Consider the following 19,685-nt stretch of genomic DNA (forward strand, 5'->3'; position numbering starts at 1 on the left):
ATGCTCAATAAAACTTCGAAAATCCATCCATCCAAGCCAAGTAGCCCAAAACTTTGGATATGAGTCATAAATGGATGAGGTGAGGTCCTCCATATACATAATTTCATTGACTTTTGCAATCCACTGAGATATGGTGGGAGGAGCAGGACTCTTCCATCTCTCCGGGATGCAAGCCCTCGCTGCCATGATAAAAAATGTCAACAAAGAAGATTTATAGATCCGGAGGGGGATTTCATTATGCTGGAGAAATATCAGTGCCGGAGTCAACTTTTCGGAACAGCTCGTAACCCGAGGAATAATTTCCCACACCCTTGTCCCAAAAGGTTGCAATATATCACACTGCCAGAAAATATGAAAAATTGTCCCCTCTGCTCTTCCACACCTCCAGCAGCTGGGGTCAGTCTCCGGGAATATGGTGTGCAGTCTCGAGGGCACTCTGTACCACCTGGACAGAATCTTATAGCCAGCCTCCTGGAACCTAGAGCTAATTGAGGCACTGTGTACGAGGGAAAAAATTTGAGTTCTCTGATCTTCCGTAAAAGAAATATTTAAATCTCTCTCCCACTGCGCAAGGAAAGAAGGGGGCGACCGGCTTCGGGGGTCCATCAACATAGAGTAGTTTTTAGCTAAGGTGTGTCTGATTGGGCCCGGGCTATTACATAAAAGCTCAAATTGGGTTTTGGGTCATCTAAATGAACTTTTAGGGGGAAGGCTGTTGAAAAAGTGGGTGAGTTGCAAACACCTCCAACTGCCTAGGGGTATTGGATCTTTTGTAGAGGTAAGGTCACTCAGAGAAGGCCAAGAGGCTCCCTCACCCCAATTTTCTACTCTATTTATCCCTGAGTCTATCCACAGACGAAAAATGGGGTCCAAACGGCTAGGGACAAATTTAGGATGACTCAACACCGGAGTAAGAGGAGAAGCCTCTGGGAGTAAGTGTAAATGGACCAGTGCTGTATTGCAGTATTTTAAAGTGGGTCCAATAGTCGGATAGGATTTGTCTTGCTCTGGGGCCGAAAGTAAAACCCATGGAAGGGTCTTCAATGGGGTCGGGCAAAAACTTTGTTCTATTTGAACCCAGGCCTTATTGTATCAGTTTCTGCACCAGTCTATCATTCTAGCTAGGTGGCCTGCCAAATGATACATTTTTAGGTCCGGAAGCCCCACTCCCCCCAACCTCTTGGGTCTGCAGAGAACCTCCCTCTTTAGTCTAGCAGGCTTTCTTCCCCATATAAAAGAGACCTGAATAGACCCTAATTTTCTAAAAAAGTTAGCAGGGATATTGATGGGGAGAGTCAGTAGAATATACAGGACCTTTGGTAATATGTTCGTCTTAAAAATTTGGCATCTGCCAAACCAAGTGAAAGATATTTTGGACCACCTATCACAGTCCGCTTGAATGGATGTTAAAAGGCCAGGGAAGTTGCATCAATTTAAAGAATTGATGTCTGCAGAAATTCTTACTCCTAAATATTTCAGGTGTCGGGTAGCCCATTTGAAACTGAAGGTCTCCTGTAAAGATCTCACAAATTCCGGGGAAGAATTAATGTTGAGTGCCTCAGATTTTGAAAGATTGATTTTGAAATTAGACAATTGGGCATACAATCTGAATTCATTCATAAGGTTAGGTAGGGAAATCTTAGGTGAGGTAACGAAGAAAAGAAGGTCGTCAGCGTAGGCTGCTACTTTATACGTGTTTTGAGACGCGTACATGTTCAGCAGGTAGTGTATCATGCATTTGTCTCTGCAGGTAATCTATCGTTCAAAAGGTTAGGGTCACCCAGACAATTTTGTGTCTTACTTTTATTAATCAAATGAGTTGCCAAATGAATTTAAAATCTAGTCCAGACATTGAAAAGGTTCGAAAAAAAGATTTTATTTGAAATAATAATTTTCTCCTTCAAACTTTGCTTTCGTCACAGAATGCTCCTTTGCAGCAATTCCAGCATTGCAGACCTTTGGCATTCTAGCAGATAATTTGCTGAGGTAATCTGGAGAAATTTCCCCCCATGCTTCCAGAAGCCCCTCCCACAAGTTGGTTTGGCTTGATGGGCACTTTTTGGCACCGTACGGTCAAGCTGCTCCCACAACTGCTCCATGGGGCTGAGATCCAGGGACTGCGCTGGCCACTCCATTACAGATAGATACCAGCTCCCGGCTTCTTCCCTAATTAGTTCTTGCATAATTTGGAGGTGTGCTTTGGGTCATTGTCCTGTTGTAGGATGAAATTGGCTTCAATCTACCATTGTCCACAGGGTATGGCATGGCGTTACAAAATGGAGTGATAGCCTTCCTTATTCAAAATCCCTTTTACCTTGTACAAATCTCCCACTTTACCAGCACCAAAGCAACCCCAGACCATCACATTACCTCCACCATGCTTGACAGATGGCGTCACACTCTTCCAGCATCTTTTCTGTTGTTCTGCGTTTCACAAATGCTCTTCTGTGTGATCCAAACACCTCACACTTGGATTCATCTGTCCATAACACTTTTTTCCTATCTTCCTCTGTCCAATGTCTGTGTTCTTTTGCCCATATTAATCTTTTCCTTTTATTAGCCAGTCTCAGATAAGGCTTTTTTTTTGCCACTCTGCCCTGAAGGCCGGCATCCCGGAGCGCCTCTTCACTGTAGACATTGACACTGGCGTTTTGCATGTCCTATTTAATGAAGCTGCCAGTTGAGGACCTGCGAGGCGTCGATTTCTCAAACTACAGACTCTAATGTACTTGTCTTGTTGCTCAGTTGTACACAGGGGCCTCCCACTTCTCTTTCTATTCTGGTTAGAGCCTGTTTGTGCTCTCCTCTGAAGGGAGTAGTACACACCGTTGTAGGAAATCTTCAGTTTCTTGGCAATTTCTCGCACGGAATAGCCTTAATTTCTAAGAACAAGAATAGACTGTCGAGTTTCGCATGAAAGTTCTTTTTTTCTGGCCATTTTGAGAGTTTAATGGAACCAACAAATGTAATGCTCCAGATTCTCAACTAGCTCAAAGGAAGGTCAGGTTTATAGGTTCTCTAATAAGCCAAACTGTTTTCAGCTGTGCTAGCATACTTGCACAAGGGTTTTCAAGGGTATTCTAACCATCCATTAGCCTTCTTACACAGTTAGCAAACACAAAGTACCATAAGAACACTGGAGTGATAGTTGTTGGAAATGGGCCTCTATACACCTATGAAGATATTGCATTACAAACCAGACGTTTGCAGCTACAATAGTCATTTACCACATTAACAATGTATAGAGTTTATTTCTGAATCATTTAATGATGATTTAATGATGTGGCCTCCCCTCGAACACTCTCGCACCCCTCCAATCTATTCTAAACTCAGCTGCCCGACTAATCCACCTGTCCCCCCGCTATTCCCCGGCCTCTCCCCTCTGTCAATCCCTTCACTGGCTCCCCATTACCCAGAGACTCCAGTACAAAAGCCTAACCATGACATACAAAGCCATCCACAACCTGTCTCCTCCATACATCTGTGACCTCGTCTCCTGATACTTACCTACACGCAACCTCCGATCCTCACAAGATCTCCTTCTCTACTCCCCTCTTATCTCCTCTTCCCACAATCGTATACAAGATTTCTCTCGCGTATCACCCCTACTCTGGAACCCTCTACCACAACACATCAGACTCTCGCCTACCATCGAAACCTTCAAAAAGAGCCTGAAGACCGACCTCTTCCGACAAGCCTACAACCTGCAGTAACCACCGATCGACCAAACCGCTGCACCACCAGCTCTACCCTCACCTACTGTATCCTCACCCATCCCTTGTAGATTGTGAGCCCTCGCGGGCAGGCAAGATTCAAGATTATTGTACTTGTTTTTATTATGTATACCCCTCCTCACATGTAAAGCGCCATGGAATAAATGGTGCTATAATAATAAATAATAATAATAATAATAATAATAATGTTAGCTTCATCAGAAAAAACTGCTTTTCGTTCAAAAATAAGGACATTTCTAAGTGACCCTAAACTTTTGAACAGTAGTGTATATGGGATCATAACGTAATCGGCACTACTCAAATCTAACGTGGAAGTGAGAATCTGTTATCAGGTATTTGCCACCTAATCTGAGAGCAGCATGATGTAGAGACAGAAACTGTGATTCCATCGATGTGTCACTTCCTGGGCTGCTTGCTGTAGTTTCCCAGTAGGTGATTATCACTGGAGGACTAGTAAACCTGATGCTAGTCCTCCTTATTTATGGGCTCTGCCCCGCCACTGATTGGCAGCTTTCTGCCTATGCAGATTGTACACAGAAAGCTGCCAATCAGAGGTGTGGGTTCGTTATACACAGCTGGGAGATCTGCAGATATAACCGATCTTATCAAAACTGCATGCAGCCACATACTAAATTGCTGCCCCTTCCCCTGCGGAGTGCACCACTTCTTGAAGAGAACGACTTGCCGGATCCTGGGAGGTCATAATGTGCACCGGTGGAGACACCGCTAGAAAGCCCAGCACTGACACAGGTCGGAGAGTTGTGGGGCAGCAGAAATAACCTGAGGGAATTACTTAATATTCTCCCTGCAAACAAACATCACATCAGTCTGCTGAATTAGCGCATTGGTTGCAGGCAAATCCTGTATTTTCTGATGACAGGTGAGAAATATCCACTCACATGTTCTAGTCCTCTCTTCCTTGTAGCCTCAGAAACCAGAAACAGAGATCTTAAAACTTTTAGGCTATGTTCACACGATGCGGTTTTTACTGCGGATCCGCATCCTTTTTCCATGCAGGGTACAGTACAATGTTACCCAATGGAAAAAAAAACCCGCTGTTCCCACGATCCTTTTTTCCGCCGGAAAATCCGCGCTGATTTTCTGCGGAAAAAAAGAAGTACCATGTCAATTCTTTCTGCGGATTCCGCTGCTGTTTTCCACCTGCACCAATAGGAAAAAGCAGCTGGAAACCCGCAGTGGAATCCGCAGAAGAAAAAGGACTGAAAACCGCAGTGAAAACCACCGCAGGTTTTGCACTGCGGTTTTCACAAATCAGGACCTGAAAAATCCGCAGGGAAAAAAGGATCGTGTGAACAAGGCCTTAGGGGTATGTTCACATAGAGATTGAGTTTTTTGAAGCAGGGCCACTGTAAAAAAAATGCCTGAAAAATTGCTCAAAAGCACATTAAACACTTTTCTTACTCATTTCTTTTGTGAAAACCACTTTGCTAATCAGACTTCAGCCTTTTGAAAATATCAGGTTTTGAACAATGCCTGAAAGAAAAAGAAAGCGCATGTTAAATATTTGCAGCAGTTCCTGATGAAAAATGCTCCAAACTAGACACTGTCCTATCAAAAGCCTGCAAAAAAAACACTTCGGGGGAGGGGGGAATCTTCTGACATGCGTCAAAAACTTTTTTTTCAACAAAAATGACTTAAAAAAATCCAATAAAATAGGTAAAGTGTGGCACAGTAATCTATACCACCCAGGACAAAGCCCAATCCAGAATTCAAGTCAACACTGCGCAGAACAATATGGCGGGACAAAGTGTAGGCCACTCAGTGAGCACACAGCTCAGCAAGTCTAATGAAGGCACATAACCAAAAAGTAAGAAATGGAAATTGAAAAACCCTAGGTAGAATTAGACTGACCCGAACATGCTATTTGCATAAGGTTCTTCTACGAGGTGTGAATATCGGCACCAACGATGTATGGTTACTCACTAAATGAAATTCTAAGCGGCGCTCACGATGACCGCGCCCTACACTGGAAGCTACATGTTCCGAGTGTGATGTCACCAGAACCCGCCCACCCCTGACACAAAAGGGGGTTATGAATGATGCCAAATGATTCATCACAGTAGAGACGAGACAGCAGCCAATGGTGGCCAGTGCAAACCACTATCACATATTTGAACAATAACAAATAAGGAGTGTTGAACAGAAAAATTAAAATCCATACATCTCTAGAGAGGGAACATATCACCCTCCCATTGAATATTTGGGACCAATTATTACTGGGGAAGTGAGAAATAACTGACACTTCAACCTCCAATGAAGTAGGGACCTCGTGCCATGACAAGGTAATTACAGCAGAGATCTGCTCTGAGAACCAGACAAGCCTAGGATTCATATATTCAGAGGCGGATAAGTACACTTCCAAGGCAAGTGCTTCCTCTGTTCAAAGCACTGATAGCAGACTTTTTCGAGCCAGTGGTCAGTGATGAATATTGGGGTTTGTATCGATCCGATATTTATGGGAGAAATATTTACATAGCTGTAGCAAAGGAACAAACATATCATAGTCACTCACATCTCCATAAGGCCATTCTAACCCCTCCAAGTTTATATCAGTCCTATGGATGATAGTATTCATTCCATGTTTCACCTCTATAAAGGTAAAATCACAATAGAAAAGATACCTACAGTATCTACAACCTGGGACCTCCAGGGGTGAAGATATCCTGAAAGTTCAAGATCTCATAATTTTCTAAAAGTCCTAGCACATCCCACGTCCAGCCCCAATATGAGCTCACCAAGGGGAGGTATGTGGGCGTAACCTTGATTTAATGAAAAGCAGACTTTGGGTTTTTGTATTTTGTCAGTCCTGGAAGGTAAAGTTTGCTGTGGGTTCTGTCCTAAGGAGTACCTCCCTCCGTTAAGCTCAGAGCCATATCCGTGAAACAGGTTTAGTAATTTTTTTTGTTATCCCTTTTATTGCATGTAATTATATATACCATATTATTTTGTTCCCATGTTGTAACATCTTTGAATAGTTTTGATAAACACTGCCTACCTTTCCTGATTAAATGTATAAAATCAAATCGCTCTGTTCCTCTATCACTGTAAACCGCATCCTGAAGCCATACGCTACCTGTAACAGGTGTCCCAATCAGCCTGTATAAACGATTGGTTGACACAGCCAGTAGTTCCTTTTGTTTTTGTTTGTAGTGACCATATTGGGTTATGTATATATATTTCATGCATTGGAATTCGAGGTGTATATACCATACACTCGCTGTGAGTTCTCCAATTACTGGCCTAGTAGTGGGAGCATCCACGATCTCGTCCGTCGCTCGTCAGTCAATTGCGTAATTGTCCTGGTGAATGGAGGCAGCGGATCTGCATTCCCTGACAAATTGGTGGCAGTGGTGGGATCTGCATGACCTGTTCCATACGTATCCGTGACAAAAAATATAAGAAAAATGAAAGTGACTGAAGACTGTAACTAAAAATGAACGTAAAAACAATAATATGAAGGTAAGGTTAATGGATGGGAAAACTATGCCCAAGGGTGGACAGCTCATATGAAAAGTACATACATATATACGAGTATCTACTGAAAACTAAAGCCCTGGGAGCTGGGAGCTTGCAAATAAATACGCATGCATACAGATACGATTGAACAAGCAAAACGGATGCCAACGCGATGAACCCACCCTCCCACCACAGGGGGGATCCATGCACTCAATCTTCCTACTCTCCACGGAAGGAGGAAAAGAAAACCAAAGTGATGAGAAAGGTGAACCAAAAATAAAGATAGAAGTGAATATGATTAATACACATGGTCAGACTCATGTTTCGGGGTGTTGCCACTCCTCAGTGCAGTCAGAGGCCTCTCAAATTTCCAAATCAGATATCTTGCCCTGCACTGAGGAGTGGCAACACCCCGAAACATGTGTCTGAAAATTGAGATTCTGGTTTGGTTTTCATCCCAAATCAATTGACGATGCTCATTAAAAGGTTGATATTGACTTTTATTTTACGATTGCTTCGACCAATAGGGGGAGTTCAAATCCTTTTTCCCTGTGAAGAAGCAGTTTGCATGTTTAATTTCCCAGAGGACTATTGCATGGCTTACAAGTCTCCTTACACTGGCATCTCACTCTATATAAGAAAAGAAATTTAGAACAAAAATTTTCAAACCTTTAGGGTAAATTCACGTTCGCATTTTTTACCTATTAAAAAATCTCAGTGTGCACAAAGCCTTACACCCCTCTTTTACTATACCTTTGGAACACCATCAAATTAATGTGAGAATCTTGTCATTTTCCTCACAATTTGCTGCTATAAATGGGAGCAGTAAAGGTATGCTCACACAGTGCGGTTTTTATGCAAATTAAAAGGTGTTTTTTACTGGACCAGCAGAAGCTCTGAGATTTCGGAAAGCTCATGCACATGATTGATTTTTTTTCCTGACTGAATTGGAAAACTGCAGCATTTCGCTTCTTTCAGTGTTTTTGCAGCGTTTTTTCACTATAGAAAGCAATGAGTAAGTGCAAAAATGATGCAAAAATGCAACCATGCATTTTTGCTGCTTTCGTGGTGAATGAAACTATCTTTACTAAACTATAGACAAATGACATATATAATCTTCACCAAAAATTTGTAAGCAGCTTTTTTTTACTGCCAAGAGAGCAGTTTTTGGCTGCAGAAAAATACGCAACAAAAAAGCAACATGTGAACACAGTCTAATACGTCTTCCAAGAATTACATCCAATGAGATTCATCTGATGTCAGTGTATAAGACTAGATGAAAAAAATAAATTTCTTAGCTGAAATAAAGGGGTTCTCTGCCACAAAGAATATAAGGCCGGCGTCACACTGGCGTTTTAAACGGCCGAGTGCAATGCGATAAAAAAATTGCATTGCACTCGGACTAATGTTCAGCTATGGGGCAGCTCCCACCAGCCGACTTTTTGTCGGCCGTTTTCTTCGGTCCGAGACAATCGCAGCATGCTGTGATTGTCTCGGACCGAGGAAAACTCTCGGCTCACTCGCACCCATATAAGCCTATGGGTGCGAGTGAGACAGCGCACACCACTCGGATATCATCCGAGTGATGTGCATTATAAGCGGACCCCAGCAATAGAGGAGATGGAGAAATTCATTTCTCCGCCTCCTCCACAGCTGTGCTCCGATCCTCCCTGTGCGAGAGAATCGGAGCACAGACCATTGACACTCGGCTCCTGCTCTGCTGCGAGCAGGAGTCGAGTGTCATTAGCATATCGCACCCGATGCTCTCGTATCGGATGCAATATGCCAATGTGACGCCGGCCTTAGTCTGCCACACTCAATCCTATGGAGTTCTGTCTGCTAATTAGTGTTGGGTACATTTATTTTAGTGTAATTGAATTCTATAATTCGCTATTATCAAATACAGAAAAATGGCGAAGGACTGTAGAGGGCCAGTAAAAGGTAAGAAAAAAACAACTAATGCCTCATGGCTCACCTCTCCGGCCACTTCTGCCGTTTGCTCACTCTCATACACACACTCTAGGCCGGGACTTTCAACTGCAAATGTCTGGTCCTAGTCGGGCCTAAAAATCCTTATAGAGTGAAGATGTCCATGGTTGCAATGACGTAAGAAAAGGCACAAGGACCATATGGGGACAATAGGACAGTGAAAGAGAGCGTAGAAGTGAGTTCTACTGTAGTACCAGTGTGACGTTCCCTCATCAAGGATGGAAGCACCGGGATTCCAGACTGAAGAAATCCATAGATTATGAAAATTTAGCTTCTATTTTTTGTTCATTTGCACATCACTAACCTCTCCATCCTGAGATTTCCAGAATTCACCACTTTTCCTTTTTAGTGTTATAATTTCAATGTTGAAAAATAAAAAATAAAACCAATTCTTCACCTGCTGTTGATTTGTTCATTCTGTCTTCCAAAGATCGCAGTAAGGCTCGGCGCACATTTATCCTGCACTCTGTGCTGAGCGCTTACACTGGGTTTTTTGTGTAAATCTCTTAAATACATGTGCAGCGCCCCAGAGTCCTGGTCGTTGCAGTACTGTGGCCCCGCCACTATGGGGAGCCATGGTACGTCTGATGGCACTGAAGGAGTTCATCTGACCAGGTATCACAGACACCAATACATTTCACAGCCGGGCCACCAGGGGGAGCTAAGGGTGCTATTCATTAGGCCACTCCCCACCATTGTGGGTGAACTGGGGGTCAGGCGGGAAGTTAGTGGAGAAAGCTGACTGGATGTGAACCAGGCAACACCTTGTGGCAGAGGGTGTTGCAGGAGAGGATTCGTTAGGGTCTCTGTCAGGTTTGGGACCCTGATGGAGACCTGGCTACAGGAAAGAAAGTAACGGGACCGTGCCTGCACTGAGAAGCGGCGGTGCCCTAAGGAAGGACTAGAAGAGAGATATATTGTGCTGAGTGAGAAACGAGATCGAAGCAATAGGAGTATACCAGTAGGAGTCGTGCTGTTAGACCGAGGCAACATCCTACTGAGGCGCACAACCGGTGGCCGGAACGCCGAGAGAGTATTATACACTGAGCTTCAAGCAATACTCTAAACAGCGGCAGGACAGTCAGTCTCAGGCGGGCTGTCTAACTCAAATCACCTATGCAGTCTTGGGGGGCAACTTGTGGAGAGGGGCGTCTCTAGGGTCCCGGAAGAGCTCCGAGCCTACCCGTCAAACGGGTGCCGTTCCAACCAGATCAACAGGGAGGGATGGAGGATTAGCAGAACATCATCTAATCGAGTTGTGAGGGAACTTAAGAAACAGACACAACAGTTGTGGGGTACTTTCCGTAAGCACAGCAGGGAAGGACTACAACACATAGCGCTAAGAAGGAAGGCACTGATTTCCACCTGCAAAGTGAACTCTGGAGGTGCCATTAGACCGGCCGGACTTGCGCAGCCTGGTGATCCGGATTCCGGACTGAGGACCCAGAGATCTTCAGTAAAGAGGTAAAGAGACTGCAACCTGGTGTCCTCGTTATTTACCGCGACTTGCGCCCCACAACTGCACCATTATCACTACTCATTGTACCGGACGTCCCCCACTGACCGGCAGGGCCATGGACCGGGTCTAGCCACCGTGACAACCCCAGAACAGAGACTCAGAGACCCGGTGCCGGGTACCCCTCGGCCCAGCGGCGGTGTGGGGGCGCTCCAACTTGGCGTCACGAACAGGATCTACTTAAGCCTGAAGAATCAGGTCATGTGTGCCTTGGAACTGTGATTTATCGTGCTTGGACTGTGCTTTATTACAAGGACTGTGTGTTGCCACTTGCCGCCAGAAGTTCCCGCCAAAACCGCCGCCATTACAGCGCTAAGGAGAGCGCAGGAGAAGAAGAAGGGCGTGGAAGTGGGCGTGAACAAGCTGAAGAGCGCGAAAGACAATGGCCGCCCAGTCTAAATATCTCGGCCCCTTGAGGACGTGTCCGTCGGCAGCCGAGATCAGCCTCCTGATCCTTAATGGTGGGCAGAGACAACGAAAACGAAACCGCCCACGAAGAAGAGAGCGGGAAAAGGACCAGGAAGAAGAAGCGAGCAACATGGAGGACGCCATGGCCAGCCGCCCGGAGCCGGAGCGTGGGGTCGGAGCCGAGGACTCCCCCAGCTACCCGGAGAGGCACCGCAGCCAGACCTCCACAGTTGATGCTGACCTCCTGCAGACCGGAGCGGACGAGCTGATCCACCAACCCCGGCGGATGCAGCTGAGCACTGAGACCGGGTGGAAGAAGACCATCATCGGGAGCCTCGCCAGACGTCTGTCGGCAGCCTCGTCTGGTCCGGAGCAAGAAAGAAGTTCCAGCGCTCCGAAGCCAGAAAGCAAGGCCCCGCCGGAAAGCGAGGTGCTGCCAGCAGAGATGACAGCGTCGCAGCACAAGGCCCCGCAACCAGCGTTCCAGACCCTAGCGGAGACGGAGCAGACCGGCACCGGAGGAACCGCATCGGAAGCAGGTAGGAAGAACGACCCTGCCCTGATGATTGACACCACTCCAGTGACTGCTAGTGCCACCGCTACTGACTCCGTTCCAGTGACTGATCTTGCAGCAGCGCTACCTGCTGCCCTGACTAAGACTACCTCTGAACCGACGAGTCCCAGCACTACTACTACAGAGTGCATTATCTCTACCACTAAACTTACCACCAAAATTGCCATTCGAACCCAGATTATACCTGAAAGACCGATTAGTGACATTGATACCGCATCGGATGAGAAGTTGAACACAGATCTTCCCAGGCCAGGAAGTGTTCACTACCAACTGATGCCTTGCAACCTACTACAAGAATAAACCTCGGAACCACGAGAATGTACATAGTTAACTGTTTGTTTTCCTGTTTTGCTGCTACAACCCGACTAGGGTTAAACTCTTAAAGGGATCTCTTTGTTTACCCGGGATCCCTTCTTCTGCTCTTTGTTTTGTTTCTGTTTATTCATCACTGAAAGAACTGCTGGATCATGAACAATGCATGATACAAACTCCTTGTATATAGTTTGCACCTTCTTAAAGGCGCTTTCTACTGGTTTTACTTGGAAAGAGACTCTTTGCGAAGATACCGTACCGGAGCCTTTGCTGAGTAAGGACTGGTAGCCAGAGAAGAAATGCTACCTCCTAAAGACTTGGTCCCTCCTTAAAGGGGACCTCCATGTTTTACATTTGCAGAACCGTATTGTTTTAAGACTGATGGATAGCAATAATGTTTTGATGAACAAGAGTGATGATGATCCTTACATGTAAAAGTTATATGTATTTGGTTGGTTAATTGTAAAGAAATGTAGATGATGGTTTCAGAAAGAAAGATGCAGTAGACCCGTAGGGACAGACATAGTGTCCTGCATAGTTGTTAGCAAGAAAGTTAGTGCTCTAAAAAAAATAGTTGATAATGTTGATAGAGAATGGGGATAGAAGGTAAACCCTGAGTCCTCCATAAAAAGCCAGTTCATTGTAAAGAAAGAGTTAAAAATGTGTTGCAGAGGACAGAGAGTGAACCCGTAGGGGTTAGGTAGTGAGTCCTCTTAGGAGCCATATGTAGATGGCTCAGTGTTCCTAAACCTGAAAGCATGTTATGTTCTATACTGTGTATAGCAGAGGAAAAGACAGAAGGCTCGGGCTGAAAGGAGCGGTCCTGTAAGAAAGGAGAGGCAGTAGGTCTGGTGCCATTAGGACAGGCGGTCCTGCAGATTGAAGGAGAATGTAAAGTTAAACTTGCCTTATAATGTGATTATAAGAAGGTCTTTAATGGATGCCGAGTGTACGTCCTTAAGGGCGATGTTAAAGTATTGTTCAAAGAATTGCACTAAATAGAATACCCGGTTGGGTAACAGGAGTTGTTTGTAACCTGTAATTTATACTGTTTAACCATGTTTTGTAACGTTCAAGTGTCCTCACCTCCCATAAAGGGAAGCCTGTTCAAGTATACTTATTATTATTTGCACTCACAAAAATTGTATGTCTTTTTGCTAACTGTATTGTTGTTTTCTTCCCAGTCCCGGAGTACTGGATTTAACCGGGGGGAGTGCAGCGCCCCAGAGTCCTGGTCGTTGCAGTACTGTGGCCCCGCCACTATGGGGAGCCATGGTACGTCTGATGGCACTGAAGGAGTTCATCTGACCAGGTATCACAGACACCAATACATTTCACAGCCGGGCCACCAGGGGGAGCTAAGGGTGCTATTCATTAGGCCACTCCCCACCATTGTGGGTAAACTGGGGGTCAGGCAGGAAGTTAGTGGAGAAAGCTGACTGGATGTGAACCAGGCAACACCTTGTGGCAGTGGGTGTTGCAGGAGAGGATTCGGTAGGGTCTCTGTCAGGTTTGGGACCCTGATGGAGACCTGGCTACAGGAAAGAAAGTAACGGGACCGTGCCTGCACTGAGAAGCGGCGGTGCCCTAAGGAAGGACTAGAAGAGAGATATATTGTGCTGAGTGAGAAACGAGATTGAAGCAATAGGAGAATACCAGTAGGAGTCGTGCTGTTAGACCGAGGCAACATCCTACTGAGGCGCACAACCGGTGGCCGGAACGCCGAGAGAGTATTATACACTGAGCTTCAAGCAATACTCTAAACAGCGGCAGGACAGTCAGTCTCAGGCGGGCTGTCTAACTCAAATCACCTATGCAGTCTTGGGGGGCAACTTGTGGAGAGGGGCGTCTCTAGGGTCCCGGAAGAGCTCCGAGCCTACCCGTCAAACGGGTGCCGTTCCAACCAGATCAACAGGGAGGGACGGAGGATTAGCAGAACATCATCTAATCGAGTTGTGAGGGAACTTAAGAAACAGACACAACAGTTGTGGGGTACTTTCCGTAAGCACAGCAGGGAAGGACTACAACACATAGCGCTAAGAAGGAAGGCACTGATTTCCACCTGCAAAGTGAACTCTGGAGGTGCCATTAGACCGGCCGGACTTGCGCAGCCTGGTGATCCGGATTCCGGACTGAGGACCCAGAGATCTTCAGTAAAGAGGTAAAGAGACTGCAACCTGGTGTCCTCGTTATTTACCGCGACTTGCACCCCACAACTGCACCATTATCACTACTCATTGTACCGGACGTCCCCCACTGACCGGCAGGGCCACGGACCGGGTCTAGCCACCGTGACAACCCCAGAACAGAGACTCAGAGACCCGGTGCCGGGTACCCCTCGGCCCAGCGGCGGTGTGGGGGCGCTCCACATGATTCAGACGAAACCTCTGACCGAAGATTCCCCATAATGAGGCAGATGTAGGCACTGTGGACGCCATCTGGCCTATGACCTGGCATTGTCTATCTTTTTAAGTGTGTATAAATGCAAGGTTCGCCAGAGTTTTGTGCACCTCTGAAATGAAGACCGCTGAACAGAAGCCAGACGGAGTCCAGAGTAACTCTGCTTCCTCACTATAGTGAATGGATCCCTCGAGAATTTCATCTGAATCACGTAATTCAAAGATATAAATGGAAATCCTAATGTGCTCAGTGTAGAGCACAGAATAAATGGGATCCAAAATGCTCCGTAAAATTTTCACAACAAAAGCTTCAACTCAATCCACAGAAAAAGCAAGTCCTCACTCAGGTCCATCATATGTCAATGGAAATATAAGGGGCTTCAACATTACTGGAGTACAAAGACTCTGAAAAAGCAAAATGGCTACTCGCCCCCAAAAGTAATCCAGAGAATTCTGCACTCCTAAATCCAAATTACACTCTATTCTGAACCCCACAGTTTTTCGCTATCTGTAGCAATGAGAGCCCACTTACTTTACTGGTGCATGACTACAGAAGCACAAGCTGGTTACAATGCGCTGAGTTTCCCATGACGTTCCCCGAATCCAGCTCACGCTGCACTATGTGAGACCTGGCGTCTCTGATGGGGGTTATGTCAATAATGTTACTGCTCTTCACAGTCACCGGGTCTCTATGAGCACATCGTGAGCTGGATGCAGAGAATGTCATGCGAAGCGCTGGACTACGTCGGACATGCGTGAGAACTTTTTTTAATAATAAATTGGTGAACGAGGGACAGCTTATTGTTTTTATTTCTCTAACAATGTTTTTCAGGTTTCAATTTGTGGGCCATGTCAGACCTGCATGGGATTTAAAAAAAAATAAATTTCTGAACCAGGGAATGAGTCGGGGAGTGTTTATTTAAATGAAGTATTTTTGGGTGTCTGATAGACCCCTCTACATTACTAACCCCAGGGGTTGATGCCAGCTGTGTTTTGGGACAATTCACAGCTGACATCAACCCCAACTACCATTATCATGATTTGGCAAAGCACCATAGCAATCGGGAAGAGCCAAGGCAAAGTGCCAGGATAGGCACATCTAATGTGATGCTCTATTTATGGGGTGGCTGTATTTTTAGGCTGTGATGGACTCAATGATCAGGGACTTTCCCAGCCTGATAATATAAGCGCTTAGCTGTCTGTTTTACCTTTGCTGGTTACCAAAAATATGAAGGGTCCTACGTAATTTTTTTCATGTTCAGTAAACTACACACGCAACGCACTAATTATATATCTCACCAGATATCTATCTATCTCTATCTTTGCACATCTTTAACACCTAAAAGTCTGTAATTTCTAGCCTGCATTGTATTCTGGTATGTGTCACACAGACGGCACACGTACACTTCTGTCTTGCCACTCCTTCGTTCTGGACTACCCCCAAGATTGCTGTCCCCATCAGCCTCAAGGATTTGTTGTTCACTCTTGCAATGCTCCCGGGAATGGTTACCTGCACCCCATGTAATTCCATGTCCACCGAACTCCTGATGTCGGGAGACCAGGCGAGCTCCATGGCCCGAGCCCTAGGCTCAAGACACTGTTGGAATGTACATTAGGAAACTCCATTTGACCTCCCACTGCCTCGAACGGTTGGCTCATGCTGCACCTAGCAACCCAGCCACACTGATCTCTCTCTAACCAGGAAGTGCTCCACTTTATATCAGCACTAGTGCCCATCCACTGGGCTAACTCTATTCTTAACCATTTCCAAGCTAATTTGCTAAATCTCCTATATTTTATGTTGTCTTGTCCTAAGCTTATCCTTAAGCTATACTCACATTATGCATTAACACCTTATAAACTGTATATCACCATAATACATTACATTAGACGGATGTTACTTTTACATATAAAATTGCATGTCTTCAGGGGAGGAACAGGTTGCGACAGTCCACATCCTTACATTCCTCCCCTCTTTAAACATGGTAATCCTCGACCATTCTGGGACCTGGAAGATAACACACAGCATACAAAAATCACATAAAACATTTAAACTCTTAGTCTCCTCTTTTTCGGGGTATAGAGTGTCCATTGCTGCTGAGTGCAAGTTCCTGGGCCCATAGGACAACTTAACAGCTGCCCAACAGTTCTTGGGCGCATACCATGTCCTTCTCCTGCAGAAAATTTTAAGTCACCGGTCCTCCAGGTCAGAACCGCAGACCATTGTCTATGTGAAAAAATAGGAGCTTACATTTATTCTGCCTCCTGTAGCGATGTTTCGGTCAACAGACCTTTATCAAGCAAAGGTCTGTTGACCGAAACGTCGCTACAGGAGGCAGAATAAATGTAAGCTCCTATTTTTTCACCATCCATTGTGGCGCTGTCTCTTTGTTTTTTGTGGTCTTGGTACTGTCCGGGATGGGCTCCCTGGATTTGGACGTGCGCCCTTGTGTCCGCTGAGACTTTGACTTTCTTTTGTTTTGACTCTTGTAGCGCCCCCACCGCCGCAGGGCCGAGGGGTACCCGGTACCGGGCCTCTGAGTCTCTGCTCTGGGGTTGTCACGGCGGCTAGGCCCCGGTCCGTGACCCTGCCGTGGGGCGCACAGTCTATAGGAATGGAGTGTGATGATAATGGTGCAGTTGTGGGGTGCAAGTCGCAGTAAATAACGAGGACACCAGGTTGCAGTCTCTTTACCTCTTTACTGAAGATCTCTGGGTCCTCAGTCCGGAATACGGTTCACCAGGCTGCGCAAGTCCGGCCGGTCCAATGGCACCTCCAGAGTTCCCTTCTCAGGTGGAAATCTGTGCCTTCCTGCTTGCGCTATGTGTTGTGGTCCTTCCCTGCTGTGCTTACGGAAAGTCCCCACAACTGTTGTGTCTGTTTCTTAAGTTCCCTCACAACTCGATTAGATGATGTTCTGCTAATCCTCCGTCCCTCCCTGATGTTCTGGTTGGGACGGCACCCGTTTGATGGGTAGGCTCGGAGCTCTTCCGGGACCCTAGAGTCGCCCCTCTCCACAAGTTGCCCCCCAAGACTGCATAGGTGATTTAAGTTAGACAGCCCGCCTTAGACTGACTGTCCTGCCGCTGTTTAGAGTATTGCTTGAAGCTGGATATTATAATACTCCCTCGGCGTTCCGGCCACCGGTTGTGCGCCTCAGTAGGATGTTGCCTCGGTCTTACAGCACGACTCCTACTGGTATTCTCCTATTGCTATGATCTCGTTTCTCACTCAGCACAATCTATCTCGCTTCTGGTCCCTCCTTGGGCACCGCCGCTATGCTGAGCAGGCACGGTCCCGTTACGTTCGTTCAAGTTGCCAAGCCTCTGTCAGGATCCCACCCCTGACAGAGACCCTACTGTATCTTCCCCCACAACACCCTCTGCCACAAGGTGTTGCCTGGTTCCAACCCAGTCAGCTTCTGACTAACTTCCTGCCTGACCCCCAGTTTACCCACTATGGTGGGGAGTGGCCTAGTGAATAGAACCCTTAGCTCCCCCCGGAGGCCCGGCTGTGAAATGTATTGGTGTCTGTGATACCTGGTCAGATGAACTCCTTCAGTGCCATCAGACGCACCATAGCTCCCCATAGTGGCGGAGCCACAGTACTGCAACGACCAGGACTCTGGGGCGCTGCACTCCCCCCTGGTTAAACACAGTACTCCGGGACTGGGAAGAAAACAACAATACAAGTTAGCAAAAAGACATACAGTTTTGTTGAGTGCAATAACAGTAAGTATACTTGAACAGGCTTCCCTTTATGGGAGGTAAGGACACTTGAACGTTACAAACATGGTTAAATATCATAGCAACATGCTATAAACAACTCTTCTTACCCAACCGGGTATTCTACTTAGTGCAAAATTGTTGAACAATAATTTAACTTTGCCTTTAAGGACATACACTCTTTGTCCACTAAAGACCTTCCTATAATCACATTATAAGGTAATTTAACTTTTTCATCCTCCTTCTTTAATCTGCAGGACCGCCTGTCCTAACGGCACCAGACCTACTGCCTCTCCTTTCTTACAGGACCGCTCCTTTCAGCCCGAGCCTTCTGTCTCTCAACTACTATACACAGTATAGAACATAACATTACTTTCGATTTAAGGGCACTGAGCCATCTCTATATGGCTCCTATGAGGACTCAGGGTTTACCTTCTATCCTCATTACCTATCAACATTATTAAACATTTTCTATTGAACATGAAGCCTTCTCATTATCTTTCTCTTTCTCATGCATGCTGGACACCACGTCTACCTCTACGGGCCCACTGCATCTTTCTGCTATCTTTTTTTTTTTTTCTTTTTAGGGAACATCATCAGCATTTTCTCACAATTAACCAGTTAAATACATATAACTTACTCATGTAAACATTATTATCACTTTCTCCCGTCAAACATTATTGCTACCTGTCTTAAAGCAATATCATTATTTAAGTGCGACAAAGGAACATCCCCTTTAAGAGAGGAACAAGTCTCTATGAGGTAGCGTGTCTTCTCGAGCTACCAGTCCTTACTCAGCAAAGGTTCCAGTGTGGTATCTTCACAAAGAGTCCTTTTTGAAGTAAAACCAGTAGGGAGCGCCTTTAATAAGGTGCAAACTATATACAAGAAGTTTGTATCATGCACTGTTCATGATTGCGGCAGTTTTTAAAACTTGTGCAAAACTCAGAAAAAATAAACAAAACAACAACAGGGATCCCGGGTCAACAAAGGGATCCATAAAGAATTAACCCTGGACGGGTTTTAGCAGAAATCAGGAAACAGTAACTATTTACATATTTAAAGCGGTCACGCTTACTTAAACCACTCAGGGGGCAGCACCGGCGGAGGCAACCCCTTTGGGTATTGCGATCCACCTGGTACTGCATAAGGGGGTCTGTCGTCCCAACTGGGGGTCTGTGTACCCACGGTCTTCAGCTCCGCAGCAGTACGGGCACCACCCTCTGTAAGCGGTGTCTCCTTGGCTACGAGGGTGGTGGAGGTGACGATGCTGCACGTCGTGGTTTTGACCATAGTACACGTGGGAGTATCTTCGGTGGTTCTGGCCACGACCACTGGCTGACCACAAGGGGACACCTTTGCTACAGGGGTCAGCTTTACTGGCACCCTGATCGGAGGCATCACAGGGGTTGGCTCCTTGTAGACATTCAGGGCAAACCACCCCTTTTCCCCAAAGTGCCTGGTGTAGGGGACTTTATCCCCCGGATAGAGATCCCGGCCTGGGTGGCCCTCCCTGAGGTGAGATTCAACATCCCTCCGGTTCACAAACA

The 19,685-nt window shown here is 46.0% G+C and overlaps 1 protein-coding gene across 1 annotated transcript in view; it reads left to right on the forward strand.

Moving 5' to 3' along the window:
- LOC143817459 (uncharacterized) overlaps positions 1–19,685 on the forward strand; it is a 277,468-nt gene that overhangs the window by 168,166 nt on the left and 89,617 nt on the right. The gene's annotated exons all lie outside the window — the stretch shown is intronic.

Source organism: Ranitomeya variabilis, chromosome 3 (assembly GCF_051348905.1).
Source record: "Ranitomeya variabilis isolate aRanVar5 chromosome 3, aRanVar5.hap1, whole genome shotgun sequence".
Lineage (NCBI taxonomy): Eukaryota > Metazoa > Chordata > Amphibia > Anura > Dendrobatidae > Ranitomeya > Ranitomeya variabilis.